Source organism: Elephas maximus, chromosome 6 (genome assembly GCF_024166365.1).
Source record: "Elephas maximus indicus isolate mEleMax1 chromosome 6, mEleMax1 primary haplotype, whole genome shotgun sequence".
Taxonomy (NCBI): Eukaryota; Metazoa; Chordata; class Mammalia; order Proboscidea; family Elephantidae; genus Elephas; species Elephas maximus.
Genome location: NC_064824.1, coordinates 92,831,918 through 92,851,558, shown reverse-complemented (window position 1 = coordinate 92,851,558; position 19,641 = coordinate 92,831,918).

The window sequence follows — 19,641 nt, the reverse complement described above, 5'->3', positions numbered from 1 at the left end:
AGACCCAGTCTCGCCATCCTTGCTTCTAAGGAGCATTCTGGCTGTACTACTTCCAAGACAGATTTGTTCGTTCTTTTGGCAGTCCATGGTATAGTCAATATTCCTCGCCAACACCACAATTCAAAGGCGTCAATTCTTCTTTGGTCTTCCTTATTCAGTGTCCAGCTCTCACATGCATATGATGTGATTGAAAATACCATGGCTTGGGTCGGGTGCACCTTAGTCTTCAAGGTGACATCTTTGCTCTTCAACCCTTTAAAGAGGGCCCTTGCAGCAGATTTAAGCAGTGCAATGCTTGTTTTGATTTCTTGACTGCTGCTTCCATGGCTGTTGGTTGTGGATCCAAGTAAAAGGAAATCCTTGACAACTTCAATCTTTTTTTCATTTATCATGATGTTGCTCATTGCCATTTGTGAGGATTTTTTTTTTTTTTCTTTATGTTGAGGTGCAATCCATACTGAAGGCTGTGATCTTTGATCTTCATTAGTAAGTGCTTCAAGTTCTCTTCACTTTCAGCAAGCAAGGTTTTGTCATCTGCATAATGCAGGTTGTTAATGAGTCTTCCTCCAATCCTGATGCCCCATTCTCTAGCTCCCAATAAAATAAATGTCCCAGGAGAATGTTCTCTTCCAATGACACAGAATGAAGTGTGGCAAAATTGTTTTTTCAGAGTCTTGTTCATTCCTGGTTTCTTCGTGTTATCTCAATGTAAAAGATTCAGTTGCTAAACTCTCACAGTGGTACTGGTCCCATTCCTTTTAATTGTAAAGATTCGTATTTTGATGTCTTGGCTTGTCAGCCCCATAAATGAGAACATTCTATTAACTGATCAATGTAATCATATCCTCTCTACATGGACTTTTTAGGTAAGTTTATGATAACAGTTTGGCATCAACAATTAAGGGCACAGTTTTTTTTTTAAATTGTGCTTTAAGTGAAAGTTTACAGTTCAAGTTAATTTCTCATACAAAAATTTATACACATATTGTTATGTGTTCCTAGTTGTTCTGTCTATAATGTGATGGCACACTCCTCCTTTTACCCTGGATTTCCCGTGCACATACAACCAGCTCCTGTCCCCCTCTGCCTTCTCATTTCACCTCTGAACAGGAGCTGCCTATTTAGTCTCATGTATCTACTTTTTTTTTTTTTTTACTTAAGCTGGGAAGAACACTCTTCACAAGTGTCATTTTATGTCTAATAGTCCAGTCTAATCTTCGTCTGAACTTAACATAGTAAAAATGTCTATTCTACCAAAAGCCATCTATACATTTAACGCACTTCTGATCCAAATTCCAATGTCATATCTTAAGGGGATAGAGAAACAAATCACCAATTTCATATGGAAGGGAAAGAAGCCCCGGATAAGCAAAGCACTACTGAAAAAGAAGAAGAAAGTGGGAGGCCTCACTTTACCTGACTTCAGAACCTATTATACAGCCACAGTAGTCAAAACAGCCTGGTACTGGTACAACAACAGGCACATAGACCAATGGAACAGAATTGAGAACCCAGACATAGATCCATCCACGTATGAGCAGCTGATATTTGACAAAGGACCAGTGTCAATTAACTGGGGAAAAGATAGCCTTTTTAACAAATGGTGCTGGCATAACCAGATATCCATTTGCAAAAAAATGAAACAGGACCCATACCTCACACCATGCACAAAAACTAACTCCAAGTGGATCAAAGACCTAAACATAAAGACTAAAACGATAAAGATCATGGAAGAAAAAATAGGGACAACGTTAGGAGCCCTAATACAAGGCATAAAGAGAAGACAAAACATTACCAAAAATGATGAAGAGAAACCCGATAACTGGGAGGTCCTAAAAATCAAACACCTATGCTCATCTAAAGACTTCTCCAAAAGAGTAAAAAGACCATCTACAGACTGGAAAAGAATTTTCAGCTATGACATCTCCGACCAGCGCCTGATCTCTAAAATCTACATGATTCTGTCAAAACTCAACCACAAAAAGACAAACAACCCAATCAAGAAGTGGGCAAAGGAGATGAACACACATTTCACTAAAGAAGATATTCAGGCAGCCAACAGATACATGAGAAAATGCTCTCGATCATTAGCCATTAGAGAAATGCAAATTAGAACTACGATGAGATTCCATCTCACACCAGCAAGGCTGGCATTAATCCAAAAAACACAAAATAATAAATGTTGGAGAGGCTGCGGAGAGATTGGAACTCTTATACACTGCTGGTGGGAATGTCAAATGGTACGACCACTTTGGAAATCTATCTGGCGTTATCTTAAACAGTTAGAAATAGAACTACCATAAAACCCAGAAATCCCACTCCTGGGAATATGCCCTAGAGATACAAGAGCCTTCATACAAACAGATATATGCACACCCATGTTTATTGCAGCTCTGTTTACAATAGCAAAAAGTTGGAAGCAATCAAGGTGTCCATCAACGGATGAATGGGTAAATAAATTGTGGTATATTCACACAATGGAATACTACGCATCAATAAAGAACAGTGACGAATCTCTGAAACATTTCATAACATGGAGGAACCTGGAAGGCATTATGCTGAGCGAAATTAGTCAGAGGCAAAAGGTCAAATATTGTATAAGACCACTATTATAAGATCTTGAGAAATAGTAAACCTGAGAAGAACACATACTTTTGTGGTTACGAGGCGGGGAGGGAGGGAGGGTGGGAGAGGTTTTTTTTATTGATTAATCAGTAGATAAGAACTGCTTTAGATGAAGGGAAAGACAACACTCAATACATGGAAGGTCAGCTCAATTGGACTGGACCAAAAGCAAAGAAGTTTCCGGGATAAAATGAATGCTTCAAAGGTCAGCGGAGCAAGCGCGGGGGTCTGGGGAACATGGTTCGCGGGGACTTCTAAGTCAATTGGCAAAATAATTCTATTATGAAATCATTCTGCATCCCACTTTGAAACGCGGCGTCTGGGGTCTTAAATGCTAACAAGCGGCCATCTAAGATGCATCAATTGGTCTCAACCCACCTGGAGCAAAGGAAAGTGAAGAACACCAAGGCCACACAACAACTAAGAGCCCAAGAGACAGAAAGGGCCACATGAACCAGAGACCTACATCATCCTGAGACCAGAAGAACTAGTTGGTGCCCGGCCAAAATCGATGACTGCCCTGACAGGGAGCACAGCAGAGGACCCCTGAGGGAGCGGGAGATCAGTGGGATACAGACCCCAAATTCTCATAAAAAGACGAAACTTAATGGTCTGACTGAGACTAGAGGAATCCCGGCGGCCATGCTCCCCAGACCTTCTGTTGACACAGGACAGGAACCATCCCCGAAGACAACTCATCAGACATGAAAGGGACTGGTCAGCGGGTGGGAGAGTGACGCTGATGAAGAGTGAGCTAATTATATCAGGTGGACACTTGAGATTGTGTTGGCAACTCTTGTCTGGAGAGGGGATGGGAGGATAGAGAGGGAGGGAAGCGGGCAAAATTGTCAAGAAAGGAGAGACTGAAAGGGCTGACTCAAGAGGGGGAGAGCAAGTGGGAGTAGGGAGTGAGATGTATGTAAACTTATTTGTGACAGACTGATTGGATTTGTAAACGTTCACTTGAAGCTTAATAAAAGTTATTAAAAAAAATAATAATAATATTCGTCTGAAGAGTTGGCTTTGGAAATAGTTTTGGTTTTGGGGTAAGAGAGTTTGGGGGCTATGTCTTCCAAGTTTCCTCCATGTCAGTCAGACTATTAAATCTCATCTTTTTACTAGAATTTGAGTTCTGCACCTGACTTTTCTCCTGCTCCATCAGGAACTCTCTGTTGTGTTCCCTTTCAGGGCTGTCATTGGTGGTACCCAGGAACCATCTAGTTCTTCTGGTCTCAGGCTGATGGAATCTCTTACGTGGCCCTTTCTGTCCCTCAGGTTAATATTTTCCTTGTGTCCTTTGTGTTCTTCGTTTATTCCAGGCAGGTTGGGACCAATTGACATGTCTTAGATGGCTGCTTGCTAGTTTTAAGACCCCAGGTGCCACTCACCAAAGTGGGATGCAGAACATTTTCTCAATAAACTTTGTTATGGCAATTGACTCAGATGTCCCCTGAAACCATGGTCCCCAAATCTCTGCCCCTGTTACTCTGTCCCTCAAAGTGTTTGGTTATATTCAGGAAACATCTTACTTTTGGTTTAGTCCAATTGTGCCGACTTCCTCTGTATTGTGTGCTGACCTTCCCTTCGCCTAAAATAATTCTTGTCTACTATCTAGTTAGTGAATAACCCCTCCCACCCTTCCCACCCTTATAACCACCAAAAAAATGTTTTCTTCTGTGTTTAAATCTTTTCTTGAGTTCTTATAATAGTGGTCTCATGCAATATTTGTCATTTTGGGACTGGATAATTTCACTCAGTATAATGACTTCAGATTCATCCATGTTATGTCTTGAGGATTCATTGTTGTTCTTTATTGTTGTGTAGTATTCCATTGTGTGAATTTACCATAATGTATTTATCCATTTGTCTGTTGATGGGCACCTATGTTATTTCCATCTTTTTGCTATTGCGAACAGTGCTGCAATGAACATAGGTATGCAAATATCTATTCGTGTGAGGGCCCTTATCATCTCTAAGATATATTCCAAGGAGTGTAATGCTGGATAGTGTGGTACTTCTATTTCTAGCTTTTTAAGGAAGAGCCAAATTGATTTACAGAGTAGTTGTACCATTTTGCATTCCCACCAGCAATGTATAAGTGTTCCAGTCTCCCCACAACCTCTCCAACATTTATTATTTTGTGTTTTTTAGATTAATGCTAGCCTTGTTGGGGTGCGATGGTATCTCATTTGTAGTTTTGATTTGCATTTCTCTAGGGTTGCTATGAGTCAGAATTGACTTGATGGCACTGGGTTTGGTTTTTTGGTTTTAATGGCTAATGATCACGAGCTTTTCCTCATGTGCCTGTTAACCACCTGAATGTCTTCTCTGGTGAAGTGCCTGTTCATATCTTTTGAAGAGCATAGTTTTTATGCTTTTCTTTTTCTTAACTATGAATGCAAGTATGAAATCAGGCTTAGATCTACATCTATTTCAATGGTCAATAATTTAATTAAAATTATTATCGTCAGCATAAAGTTATTATCAATCATCAATACATGCCATAGAAAGTCATCTTTGGTACGTGTACACAGAAGTTTAGTTCTAAACTATTTTACGTGTTTCTGCTTTTGTATTTGTCGTTGAACATTATCACTATCTACTCAGCTTGCCTGATCAGAAATGGTTAACTCCTTTGTCTCTCTTAAACATTATATCGAAACAGTCAAAACCAAAACCCATTCCATTCGAGTCACTTCTGACTCATAGCGACCCTACAAGACAGAGTAGACTAACCCATAGGGTTTCCAAGGAGCCGGCTTAAAAGCTTGAGAACTGTTCCAGCAGGGCTCCAAACAATCAGAAATACTGTTTAATTAACCACCAAACAGTTCTAATGTCCATCTAGTAATCTTTCTTTTGGCTACAACTCTAGTTTAATTCACTATCACTGATATTAAGAAAGATTGATCTAAAATTTGACTTCCTCTGGGAGGTCTTTTATGGCCATCTTATTTATAATTTGTATTTGAGATCACTACATTTTCTCTCCTACTTCTCCCTGTCTCACTCACAGGGAAATTATCCCACCTTCTGGCTTTGCTCAGGGGGCAAACTTCAATGTCTATAAGACCTTACTTCCAAGATAGTTATGGTTTATCTAATAGAAATGGCCTTTGATCTGAAACCAATTGAGTCGTGATATGGTCTTTTGTTACAAGGCAAGTGAAGGTTATCATTCTCTTTTTTTCCTCAATGTCTGTCTCTTGGTCCCTCTCTATTCCTGCTTTTTTCTCTCTTTCTGGAATCTAATCAGGGAAATAATAAACAGTGCAGTTAGTACTGAGAGCTGAAGCTGAAAGATGCATTGATAGAAATGAGCCATGAGATACACTAAAAACGGTTAAGCACTTGACTACTAATGAAAAGATCGGCAGTTTGAACTCACCACAAGGCTTCTCAGACAAAAGGCCTGGCAATCTGTCTCTGAAAGGTAACAGCCTCGAAACTCTATAGAGCTCAGTTCATCTCTGCAATGCACGGGGTCACCATGAGATACACTTTTTTTCATTGTTGTTGCTAGGTGCCATTAAGTTAGTTCTGACTCATCGTGACCCTACATACAAAAGAACAAAACAATGCCTGGTCTTACACCATCCTCACAATCATTATACTTGAGCCCATCGTTCCAGCCACTGTGTCAATGCATCTCGTTGAGTCTTCCTCTCTTTCACTGACACTCTGCTTTACTAAGCATGATGTCCTTGTCCAGGGACTAGTGTATGTGAGATACACTAGGGATCACAGAAAGTTACTGATCAAAGCAACGACAGAAAATCAGAATCCATTGTTCAAAAAGAAAAGATGATACAGAAAATACATAGGTTAGAAAAAAATCATCTGACAACAGAGAAATGAGCAGGCTGGAAAAAACAAAATTAGCTTATTAGAGAATGTATCCATTTGCTATTGAGCTTTATAGAGACTCCCATCTTCTCCACAGCCTCCACCAGACCTTCCTATATCACTGTCCCTGTTCATGGTTCAGGAGCCCTGGGGACACAGTGGTTAAGCACTGCTAACCCAAAGTTTTGCCCCTGCAGCGGTTTGACCACTAGCTGCTCCATGGGAGAAAGATGTGGCAGTCTGCTTCCATAAAGATTACAATCTTGGCAACCCTCATCATGTATGTTACTCACCAGGACATGATGTATAAATTCTTCATGATTTCACACTGATCGCATATCAAGGCTCACTCCTAAACATTTTTATTTTACTTTGCAGCCACACTAAACTTCTTTTTCTCCCTTTTCATCTGCTGCATTTTCATTTGTCAGGTATCAAGTTATGTGACACCATAGTCTGGAAAGCTCTATCTGATTTATTACCAAAAAAAAAAAAAAGACTGTATTATGTTTTTTTTATGTGTTCACATAGGATTCTGTGTTTCTTCCCCTTAGAATTCATTCCTTTTTTTATTGCAGTCTACTAATTATTTATCTGTGTAAGGATTTGTAGAATTTTATTCATGAGAATTCTAGTAGGACTGTCCTTCAGGCTCGTGTAAAAGATGTAGTCAGAACTGACATTAGACTACACTTTCCTTGGAACAGTGAGAGAAGACAATCCTTTAGCTCAAGATGGGGCTTTTGGAAGGAAACAGTGAGTGAAGAGAGTGTGGACAGAAAATGAAGAAAAGAGCAGCTTGGCACTGAGAGGTCTGTTTGAAGATAAGAGGGCAAAGTTTTAATAGCTGCTGTGGGTTTTTTGGGTGTGAAACTTAGAGGACATCTAGTAAAGTTCAATGGGAAAATACATATACTTGTACCCTGTAATGACCCTGCGTTTCTGTAAATGTACATGCTACATTTTCAACAAAGTGACTATACAAATTCAGATTACTCTTTGTATCTGTTGAAGTCCAAATGATATGTGAACTATATGATCTGATCATAGAGTACCTTGGCTTCCTAATTTCCATTTCCTTGGCTCTGCGGCACCCCATTTTATCTTATTCACATTATTTATTCTTTCCTTTGTTTAGCAAGATGCAGAGCATTTGGTAAACCTAAGTGTCCCATCTTTTGGGAAGTACTTTCCACTTGTAATGCAAATCAGTTTCATTGTGCGGTATCTTTGAAACCCTGGATTATTTTGTAATAAGTTGTTACCAGAACAATGAAATGCAAAGATACTGCCAAAAATGATGCTTTTTAGTTTTAGGCTTTATACTTTATGTTTAATCATACTAAGTTTCATTCTGATTCTGTTGCTACATGATTGTTTTTTTTCCACAAAACATTAAAAAAAAGAGAGACAGAGAAAATAAGACAGAAAGAAAAAGAAAAAATGAAAGGAAGGAAAGAAAATAAGGTAAGAGGAAAACGACCATCAATCTAGAATATCCATACAGAAGAGGCTTAAATTACTAACCAATTGTAACTGATGTACTAATTAGAACTTATTTGAGAGGAATAGACATTTTATTGAAATACTCTAATATAACTTCACTTAAGGACAATCTTGCTCTCTTCCTCTATTTTGTGATCTAGGTCACACAGTACAGAACACATTTTTTTGAATTAATTTACATTGCCAAGAAATTGAAGGCAGTAGTTTATAGGAAATAAAATATATTATGGTAGATGTTTTTTTATTAGAGTAAATTGTCTTCTAATACTATTATTTATACTTGATATTCTGTGCCATAGACTCTCAATCTGTATATATTATTGTAGGTAGTTCATGCTGCAATTGCCTAACTTTTCGGTAAACCGTAATTTCACATGCAAAAATTAAATTTAATATAAATTTATTCATAATTATTAAACCATAAATAACATTACTACTACTTCTTGGAAACAGACCTGAATTAAATAGGTCTTTTAATGCATTTCTTCTCCATAACAGTAAGCTATTTTAAATTGATATGCTGACAATGTTGTCATGATAATGAAAGCATTTCCATTTGTTTTTAAGCATGAGGATTCCTAAGCTTATCTTTAGACTCACCAAAATGATGATTCATTCTTGATGTCTTAAATACTAAATATAAATTACTCACATGTGAATATAGTTTTTTTATATATAAAAAGATGTGATATCCTTGCTGACATTTTTTATGGTTAAAGTATATTTAAGATAAATACCTTTTTAAAGTGAAATATACGAACAAATTTTATAAGTGTAATTCACAGAAAATCACAGTTTTTGGTATGTTTGAGCCCACTGTTGCAGTCACTGTGTCAATCCATCTGTTGAGACACTTCTTTTTCTCTGACTGTCTACCAAGCATTATGTCCTTCTCCAGGAACCGGTCCCTTCTGATAAAATGTCCAAAGTATATGAGACAGTTTTGCCGTCTTCTCTTCTAAGGAGCATTCTGGCTGTACTTCTTCCAAGACAAATAAGTTTGTTCTTCTGGCAGTCCATGGTGTACTCAATATCCTTTCCCAACACCATAATTCAAAGGCATCGATTTTCTTTAGTCTTTCTTATTTATTGTCCAGCTTTTCGCATGCATATGAGGCAATTGCAAATGCCATGGCTTGGGTAAGGTGCACCTTAATCCTCAAAGTGGTATCTTTGCTTTTTAACACTTGAAAGAGGTCCTTAGCAGCAGATTTTCCCAATGCAATGTGTTGTTTTGTTTCTTGACTACTGCTTCAATGAATGGTAATTATGGAGCCCAAGAAAAAGGAAATCCTTAATAACTTCAATATTTTCTCCATTTATCATGATGTTGCCTATTTGTCCAGTTGTGAGAATTTTTGTTTTCTTTAAATTGAGGGGTAATCCATACTGATGGCTGTAGTCTTTGATCTTCTTTGGTAAGTACTTTAAGACCTCTTTGCTTTCAGCTAGCAAGGTTGTGTCATCTGTATATCGCAGGTTGTTAATGGGTCTTCCTTCAATACTAATGTTGCCTTCTTCTTCAGTTAGTTCAGCTTCTCGGATTATTTGCTCAGCATACAGATTGAATACAGATTGAATAAGTATGGTAAAAAGATTTAATTTGTCACACACTGTTCCTGACTTTAAACCACACAGTGTCCGCTTGTTAGGTTCGAATGACTGCCTCTTGGTCTATGTACAGGTTCCACATGAGAACAATTAAGTGTTCTGGAATTTACATTCTTCACAATGTTATCTATAATTTGTTATGATTTGTACAGCCGAATGCCTTTGCATAGTCAATAAAACACAAGCAATCATCTTTCTGGTATTCTGTGCTTTCAGCCAAGGTCCATCTGACATCAGCAATGATACCCCTTCTTCTAATACTCTTCTGAATGCATCTTGAATTTCTTGCAGCTCCCTGTTGATGTACTGCTGCAAACACTTTTGAATGATCTTCAGCAAAATTTGACTTGCCTGTGATATAATTGTTGTTTGATAATTTCTGCATTCTGTTGGATCACCTTTCTTTGGAATAGGCACAAATATGGATCTCTTTCAGTAGGTGGGCCAGGTAGTTGTTTTCCAATTTCCTTGGTATGGAAGAGTGAGCACTTCCGGCATTGCATCTGTTTGCTGAAACATCTGTCAATTCCTGGAGCCTTGGTTTTTGTCATTGCTTTCATTGCAGCTTGGATTTTTTCCTTCAATACCATCAGTTCTTGATCATATTTTATCTCCTGAAATTGTTGAACACCAACTAATTCTTTTTGGTACAACACCCTATGTATTCGTTGTATCTTCTTTTGATGCTTTCTGCATCATTAAACATTTTGCCTGTACAATCCTTCAATGTTGCAACTCAAGGGTTGAATTTTTTCTGCTACTCTTTCAGCTTGATAAATGCTGAAGGCGTTCTTCCCTTTAGTTTTTCTAACTTCAGGTCTTTGGACATTTCATTGTAATACTCTGCCTTTTCGAGCAGTCCTTTGAAATCTTCTGTTCAGCTCTTATAATTCATCACTTCTTCCTTTCACTTTAGCTACTCGACATTTAAAAGCAAGCTTCAGAGTCTCTTCTGATATCCATTTTGGTCTTTTCTTTCTTTGCTGTCTTTTCAATGACCTTTTGCCCCCTTCATGCATGATATCTTTAATATCATCCCACGGCTCATCTGGACTTTGGTCATTAGTGTTCAGTGTGTCAAATCTATTCTTCAGCTGGTCTTTAAATTCAGGTGGAATGTACTAAAGGTCATACTCTGACTCTCCTGGACTTGTTTTACTTTTCTACAGCTTCAGCTTCAACTCGAATATGAGCAATTGGTGGTCTGTTTCATTGACAGCCCCTGGCCTTTTTCTGACTGATGATTCTGAGCTTCTCCATCAGCTCTTTCCAGAGTTGTAGCCAATTTGGATTCTATAAATTCTACCCAGTGGGGGCCACATGTTATAGTCACTGTTTATGTTGCTGAAAAGGTATTTGCAATGAATAAGTCATGATTCTTGCAGAATTCTATCATGTGATCTCCCGGATTGTTACTATCACCAAGGCCATATTCTCCAACTACTGATTTTTCTTCTTTGTTTCCAGCTTTCACATTCTAATCACCAGTAATTTTCAATGTACCTTGATTATATCTTTGGATAATTTGAGACTGCAGAATGGGTAAAAATATTCAATTTCTTCATCTTTGACATTGGTTGTTGGTGTTTAAATTTGAATAATATTCATATTTTCTCGTCTTCCTTGTAGGGATATGATATTACCCTGTCACTGGCTGTGCTGTGCTTCAGGATAGATGTTGAAATGTTCTTTTTGAAGATGAATGTGCTTACCTACTAGTTGAAAGTTTGCCAGTTCGAATTCACCCAGAAGCTACTTGGAAGACAGGCCTGGAGATCTGCTTGCCTTGAAAACCCCATGGAGCAGTTCTACTCTGCACACATGGGGTTGCCATGACTCAACAGCAACAACAACAACAACAACAAAATACCTCCAATGAATCAAGGCTACCAAAGCAATTGCATTAAATAACTTGATTATAGAGGGTAAAGAAGATTTTAAACATATTATTTAACTGCTTTTCTTCCACTAGAATTTTAAAGTCAAAAGAAAAGGTACAGTTATGAAATCTAAAAAAAAAACTTTAGTGTAAAACAAAGTCATAACTTGAAAAGAAACATCAAGCAGAATATTAAAAGAAAATAAAGATTCTGCTTTGGCCTATCCAACCCTGTTCACTACTGCTCTACAGATTGCAGTGTCTTAATTTTGACTCTAAAATGCTTCAGTAAATGCTCATTTGAAGAATTATGTTTTAATGTAGTGGAATGTTCTATAGAAGCAATACTCTTCAAAGTTTCCTTGTTTTGCAGGTCAGGTAAATTTTAAACTTCTGTCACTTTTCATTATATTTACCAAATGAATGGCAGTGAAATAAATCCTTGTGTATAAATTTAAATCTAAATAGATAAAATGAGGTAACTAAAAACCAAACCAAACCTGTTCCCGTCGAGTTGATTCCTAGTCATGGAGACAGAGTAGAACTGTGCCATAGAGTATCCAGGGAGTGTCTGGTGGATTCAAACTGCCAACTTTTTGGTTAGCAGCTATAGCTCTTAACCACTACACCACCAGGGTTTCTTATATTTGCTGAGTTGGTTTCATAGAAAATTGTAGTCTTATCTATATATCTAAAATGGAAGGCTTAATAGTTGTCTAAATAAATCAAATATTTGGGGATGAAGAGGAGAAAAATTATCATTTACACTGAGGCACTGACAGCACTGCAATGCTTATGGAGAGCCACCAAAACAGCTTTCTTCAGCCACATACTTGAATCATTAAATAAATACTATATCTACCTTTATATTGAAGCAAACATAGTAGTATGCAGCCATACACATCCAAACACACATTTGGAGTGCAAATTCAAAACCTGATGGGAACAAAAGTGAGAATCAATGAAATTTCATTGTTTCCTTTTTGTTTATTTTCAGCGGGTCCATGTGAATAAATGACTGGAAGAGAAAACAATTTACATGACTAATAACTAACTCATAAGCACTGTGATAATATTCTTAGATTTTTCTCCATCTATATAAAAATCCAGCCTTAAGGTTACATGAGTATGCATATACAACTATGTATATAATGCTTGGGTTTGGCAGGAAGAGGGGCCTGGAGTTTGAATCTTGGTGCTCTCACTCTAGCTCCATGCACTTGGTAAATTTGTCAATACTCAGCACCACAATTTCCACATCTTTAAAAAAGGATGATGATTGTTACCTCAAACTGTTGCACAATATCCACCCAACAAATATACTTTTATGTTGAGACTATATCTTATTGGCTTTTTGAGAGCTGATTGTGTGCATCTTTTCCCAACTTCCAGTTCAGTGACCTCAGATTGGTAGCTTGAAAATTTCATGGTGGGAGTATTTAAACCACAGAAATAAGAAGCAGTACATATCAAGTACAGCATATACAGCAAGTACTCCAAGGGAATCGCTTTATGAGCACGTTACTGAATGGCACATTGTATGTACAGAATGACTGGTAGTTGTATAATATTATTAATTTATTTAAACAGTAGTTATGTCTGGATTCATTTATAAATCATGAATCTAGACAAACGTCTAAAAGACTTTGAGTTAATGTAAACCTAATTCAAGGTATGAGGATCAGCAGTATATAGCAATAACCACAACAACAAAAAAATTTGATAACCATGTTGTTGTTGTTGTTAGGTGCTATCGAGTTGGTTCTGACTCATAGCGACCCTAGGTACCGTAAAATGAAACACTGCCCCCTCCTGCGCCATGCTCACAATCCTTGTTATGCTTGAGCCCATTGTTGCAGCCACTGTGTCATTCCATCTTGGTGAGGGTCTTCCTCTTTTTTGCTGACCCTCTATTTTACCAAACCTGATGTCCTTCTCCAGGGACTGATCCTCACTGACAAAATGTCCAAAGTATGTAAGGCACAGTTTTGCCGCCCTTGCTTCTAAGGAGCATTCTGATTGTACTTCTTCCAAGACAGATTTGTTCATCCTTTTGGCAGTCGTATATTCAATATTCTTTGCCAACATCACGACTCAAAGGCATCAATTCTTCTTCAGTCTTCCTTATTTGTTGTCCAGCTTTTACATGCATATGATCTGATAACTGTAATAAAAATAAAACTTGATATCCTTAATTTGTAAAATTAAATAATTCTCAGTAGATCTTTTAACGTATTAAAAAAAAAGTTGTCATCAAATTGATTCTGACTCCTTGTAATCTTATAGGACAAAGCACAACTGTCCTGTAGGATTTCTGAGGCTGTTAATCTTTATGGAAGCAGACTGCCACATCTTTCTCCCACAGAACAACTGGTAAGTTTGAACGACCAATCTTTTGATTAACAATGGAGTGCTTATCCACTGTGCGTCAGGACTCCGTCCTTAATATATAGACACATTTATACAGAATTTGACAATTTTTCTAGAGCTTTGTGATTAATGTGATTATCCCATTGCTGCTAGCATTTGAAATAATTTACATTGTTTATTTGTGTTTTTGTTTGGAGTATAAAAAGTTTCTCATGATTTCATCTTTACATGCATACTTTGTTAGAGGTATGAAACTCCTATTTGAGTCTATGTTTATATATTATCCTGAAAAAATTTCTCTGAATTCTTAAAACACAAAATAAAATGTGTTTTAATATCACATTAGAGTCATTTGTTCTGGGCAAAAATACAAAATGAATCAATTCTTGTGGTTGCCATTGGAAGGGCAATACCAGTTTTCCATTAAATCCAGTCCCGTAATGGTGGTAAAAGTTATTTTTTTTTTAGCTCTCTTTTTTGTATCATACGGTCAGTTTCAATAGAAATACCTGTTCCAAATTTTCTTAATGGATTTTTATTTCCTACAGTATATGCATTTAGTTATAAGTGGGTCTGTACATGCTAGTTTTCAAAAAAGGATAAAATATTATGGATTATTGTTATTATTTCAGTGAAGATTTGTGTGAATTGTTATTTGAGATAGAATTGGCAATGTATTGGAAGTATACAGGAAAAAAATCAATTACAATATACAGAACTATGCAAACTAAAGCCCATTCTCCTGAAAGAAAAATGTTTTTATTTTATTTTCTGCTGTTAAAGAACAAGTTGTTTGCACTGATGTGTGATTAAATAATAAAAGCCTCTTCAGTGCATTACTTTTTGGAGGACACTTTTGTTGCTTCTCCACATTCTCAATGATGTATGAATAGGTTGTTAGTTTTAAATGAAAAATTTGTGATGTCAATACTGATTTATTTGTGTTATAGCTTGGATCTTCAGCAAAAGTGCTGTTACTCCAGAGGGGATGCCCTATAAAGGAATGCTTGTACAAAAAAACTGATTATAACACATTTTTGAGAGATTTTTAAATTGAATTTTTGATCACCACTTTTTACTTCTATAAATATTACTGTAATAACTATCAGATTAGATCCAGGTTTTAAAGACATTAATATGCTTTGAGCATTTTCTTTTTTTTTTTTTAATCTAGTTAATTGTCAAATAAAGGAAAGTTTACATGTATATGTATTTGATTTTAAAAAAGATATTGCAGAAATTTCTGCTTCTATACTGATGAAGAAGCTTGAACTGAACTAACCCTTCCACCTTAAACAACTAGAAAACTGGACAAAGTATGCAAAAATATTATTTATATACACTGGGTAAAGGGAAGCCAAGGATTGTAATTTCTGAGAGAACAGAAACAAAAGAAATTCATCCTTGCTTAGTTCTCAGAAAAACACTACACCACAGCATGGGAAGGAGGAACCTTGGAAGAAAATAGTTGTCTTGATAGGTAGATTGAATCAGCTGGAATTTCCAGAGCATATTATCATTAGGAACTATTGCTTAATTCCTCATAAAGATGCCATCAAGTGACATAAAGAGATTTGAAACTATAGATATTCAGCAAAATAAAATGCTGATGGCCTTATTCATAAAGCTACTAGGAAGAGTGCTTAGGAAGATATCATCATCACTGTTATCAATAAAATAGATTTGGTTCTAGAAGAGGATTAAACAGTTCACAGTTCTAGTAGTTGACAACTATTAGATTTTTTTTTTAATGGGTTGAAAAAGTTTAGAACTCAAAAATCAAGAGTTGATCTCTCTAATATTTTAGATAAAAAACTAAACCTGTTGCCGTGAGTCAATTCCAACTCATACTGACCCTATAGTAGAGTAGAACTGCACTATAGGGTTTCCAAAGGGTGCCTGGTGGGTTCGAACTGCCAATCTTTTGGTTAGCAGCTGAATTCTTAACCACTATGTCACCAAGGTTTCCAATATACTAGATAGTTACACTTTTTCATCCTCTAGAAAATCATTTTAGAGAAATAATTCAAGATGTGCTAGCAATATCAGGTGTACTAGCTCACCTTGATCAAATTATGATGACATATTGAAAGTAAAAGGAAATGCAATGGAAGAAAGTCTAAATACATTCATTCAAAACCAACTTTGGGAATATAATGGTAGACTAGGGACATTTTCCAACTAGAAGTGCTGTTATTTATGAAACATAAACCAAACGAGTGTATAAAAGATGTAAGATTTAAAGGGAAACTCCAGTGAACAGGAAAGATGACACAAAGAGAAGAAAATAAATTGGTCCTTATTGCTGAGAACATAAATCAGGTTATTTTGACACACTATTTACAACTATTATGACATCACATTTCAAAGAATATCAAGTTTGTCTTTAACACTTTAACACCATAAGTGTTTCTTGTCAAAATAACTTCATGATCAAAACATAAATAAATTTCTTATGGGGTAGTTCATACAACTAATTATTTACATTTTTTGTTATGAATTATGATGCATTATTTTAGGTATTTTCTTTTATTCAGTTCTTAAATTTAGCCAATGAATAATGTAAAAAATTTGACAATACAACAATAAAAAATAAATTCTTTATTATGATGTGTATGTGTGTGTATGTAGACAGGTGTTTACAAAAGTTATCTTCTCTAATTGGCTTTGGGGTTTACATATGCTAAATATCACTTCTATAGAAATCTTTTCTAATAATGGTGATAAACTTATTTTAATATTGTCCCGTTAATTTTAATTTCAGCTAATATAATCATTTTGTCACATTATTAATAAATTTTAAGTGTTTAAACATTAATGAAATAAAACAGACAGAGAATAAATAGAATGCATGAAATGAGTGTTGGTGTTTGGCAAGATCATTTAAATTTATTAATTTCTAGATACTTCGATCAAGAAAAAGGAGAAGATAAAAATAACCAATTTTAAATAAAAAAATGGTATTACTACTCAGAAAGGGAAACTTGAACAGAGGACTAAAAAAATAGTAAGGTGGTAGATTTAAATCCAAATATATCAGTAATTATATTAACTGTAAATTGTCTAAATACCCTACTTAAAAGGCAGAGACTATCAGATTGGATGGAAAATCAAGACCCAATGATATCTGCCTGAACACTGTCTACTTTAAACATAAGAACACAAATAGATTAAATACTTAACATTGAGTAAAATCATACCATGCAAATACTAATCAAAAGAAAGCTAGTGAATATGTTAATATCAGACAAAAAGCCAAAAACCTTAGCTGGAAAAATTTATACAGATAAAGGAGTTAATTCTTTATCATGGTGCAGCAATCCTGAAACTGTATGCCCCAAACTGGAGAGCTTCACTACACATGAAGCAAAAAATTTATAGAACCGCAAGAAGAAATAAATATACACATTCGATTGAAGAATTTAACATCCTTTTCCATTCCTATGACCAAATATATTCATTTTTTATAACTACTTCTTGAGTAAAATGTTCTGCTGCTATTCATAAGGTTTTCACTGGCTAATGCTTTTCAGAAGTAGAGTGCTGGGTACGTCTTCCTAAAAGAACTGAACAGAAGTTTTCAAAGGGCCTCTTGAGAAGACAAAGTAAAGTATTATAATGACATGTCCAAAAATCTGGAGATGGAAAACCAAAAAGGAAGAACACGTTTGGAATGTCTCAAGCTGAAAGAACTGAAGAAAAAATTCAAGCCTTGAGTTGCAATAGTGAAGGATTCCATGGGGGAAATATTAAAAGACACAGGAAGCATCAAAAGAAGATACAAGGAATACACAGAGTCATTATACCAAAAAGAATTAGTCGATATTCAACCGTTTCAAGAGGTGGCTTATGATCAGGAACTGATGGTAGCGAAGAAAGAAGTCCAAGCTGCTCTGAAAAAAAAAAAAAAAAAAAAGAAGGCATTGGAAAAAAACAAGGCTCCAGGAATGGATGGAATATCAATTGAGATGTTTCAACAAACAGATGCAGCACTGGAGGTGCTCACTCGTCTATGCCAAGAAATATGGAAGACAGCTGCCTGGCCAACTGACTGGAAGAGATCCATATTTATGCCTATTCCCAAGAAAGGGGATCCAACCAAATGTGGAAATTATAGAACAATATCATTAATATTACACGCAAGTAAAGTTTTGTTGAAGATCATTCAAAAACGGCTGCAGCAGTTTGTCAACAGGGAACAGCCAGAAATTCAGGATGGTTTCAGAAGAGGACGTGGAACCAGGGATATCATTGCTGATGTCAGATGGATCCTGGCTGAAAGCAGAGAACACCAGAAGGATGTTTACCTGTGTTTTATTCACTATGCAAAGGCATTTGACTGTGTGGATCATAACAAACCTTGGATAACACTGCAAAGAATGGGAATTCCAGAACACTTAATTGTGCTCATGAGAAAACTTTACATAGATCAAGAGGCAGTTGTTTGGACAGAACAAGGGGATACTGATTGGTTTCAAGTAAGGAAAGGTGTGCGTCAGGGTTGTATTCTTTCACCATACCTATTTAATCTGTATGCTGAACAAATAATCTGAGAAGCTGGACTCTATGAAGAAGAATGGGGCATCAGGACTGGAGGAAGGTTCTTTAACAACCTGCGTTATGAGGTGACGCAACCTTGCTTGATGAAAGTGAAGAGGACTTGAAGCACTTACTAATGAAGATCAAAGACCACAGCCTTCAGTATGGATTACAACTCAACATAAAAAAAACAAAAATCCTCACAACTGGGCCAATGAGCAACATCATGACAAACGGAGAAAAATATTGAAGTTGTCAAAGATTTCGTTTTACTTGGATTCACAATCAACAGCCATGGAAGCAGCAGTCAAGAAATCAAAAGATGCATTGCATTGGGCAAATCTGCTGCAAAGGACCTCTTCAAAGTGCTGAAGAGCAAAGATGTCACCCTGAAGACTAAGGTGCACCTGACCCAAGCCATGGTATTTTCAATCACATCATATGCATGTGAAAGCTGGCAATGAATAAGGAAGACCAGAGAAGAGTTGACGCCTTTGAATTGTGGTGTTGGTGAAGAATATTGAATATACCATGGACTGCCAAAAGAACGAACAAATCTGTCTTGGAAGAAATGCGGCTAGAATGCTGCTTAGAGGCAAGGGTGACGAGACTGCGTCTTACATACGTTGGACATGTTGTCAGGAGGGATCAGTCCCTGGAGAAGGACATCATGCTTGGCAGAGTACAGGGTCAGCAGAAGAGAGGAAGACCCTCAACGAGGTGGATTGACACAGTGGCTGCAACAATGAGCTCAACCATAACAACGATTGTAAGGATGGCTCGGGACCAGACTGTGTTTCGTTCTGTTGTGTATAGGGTTGCTATGAGTAGGAACTGACTCGACAGCACCTAACGACAACAACTTGAGTAAAAAGGAAGAATGTGTATAATCTGTTATTACAGTACAAATGTCCATGTAATATCTATAAAGTGTGATGATCATATTGTATATCTTATTAACATTTTATTTATATCTACCATATTTGTAAGACAATATATTAAAATGTAGGTATACAATTTCTATTTAACCAATTTTTAGCTAATTCCATCAAGAAAAGTTTAAAAAAAAAATTGCTGTTGAATTGATTCTGACTCATAGTGACCCTGTCGGACAGAGTGGAACTGTCCCATAGACTTTCCAAGTTGCAGCTGGTGGATTCAAACTGTCGATCTTTTGGTTGGTAGCCAAGCTCTTAACCACTGTACCATGAAACTAACACAGCATATTCATTACTGATGAAGGATTAAGATGAGAGTAGAGTTTA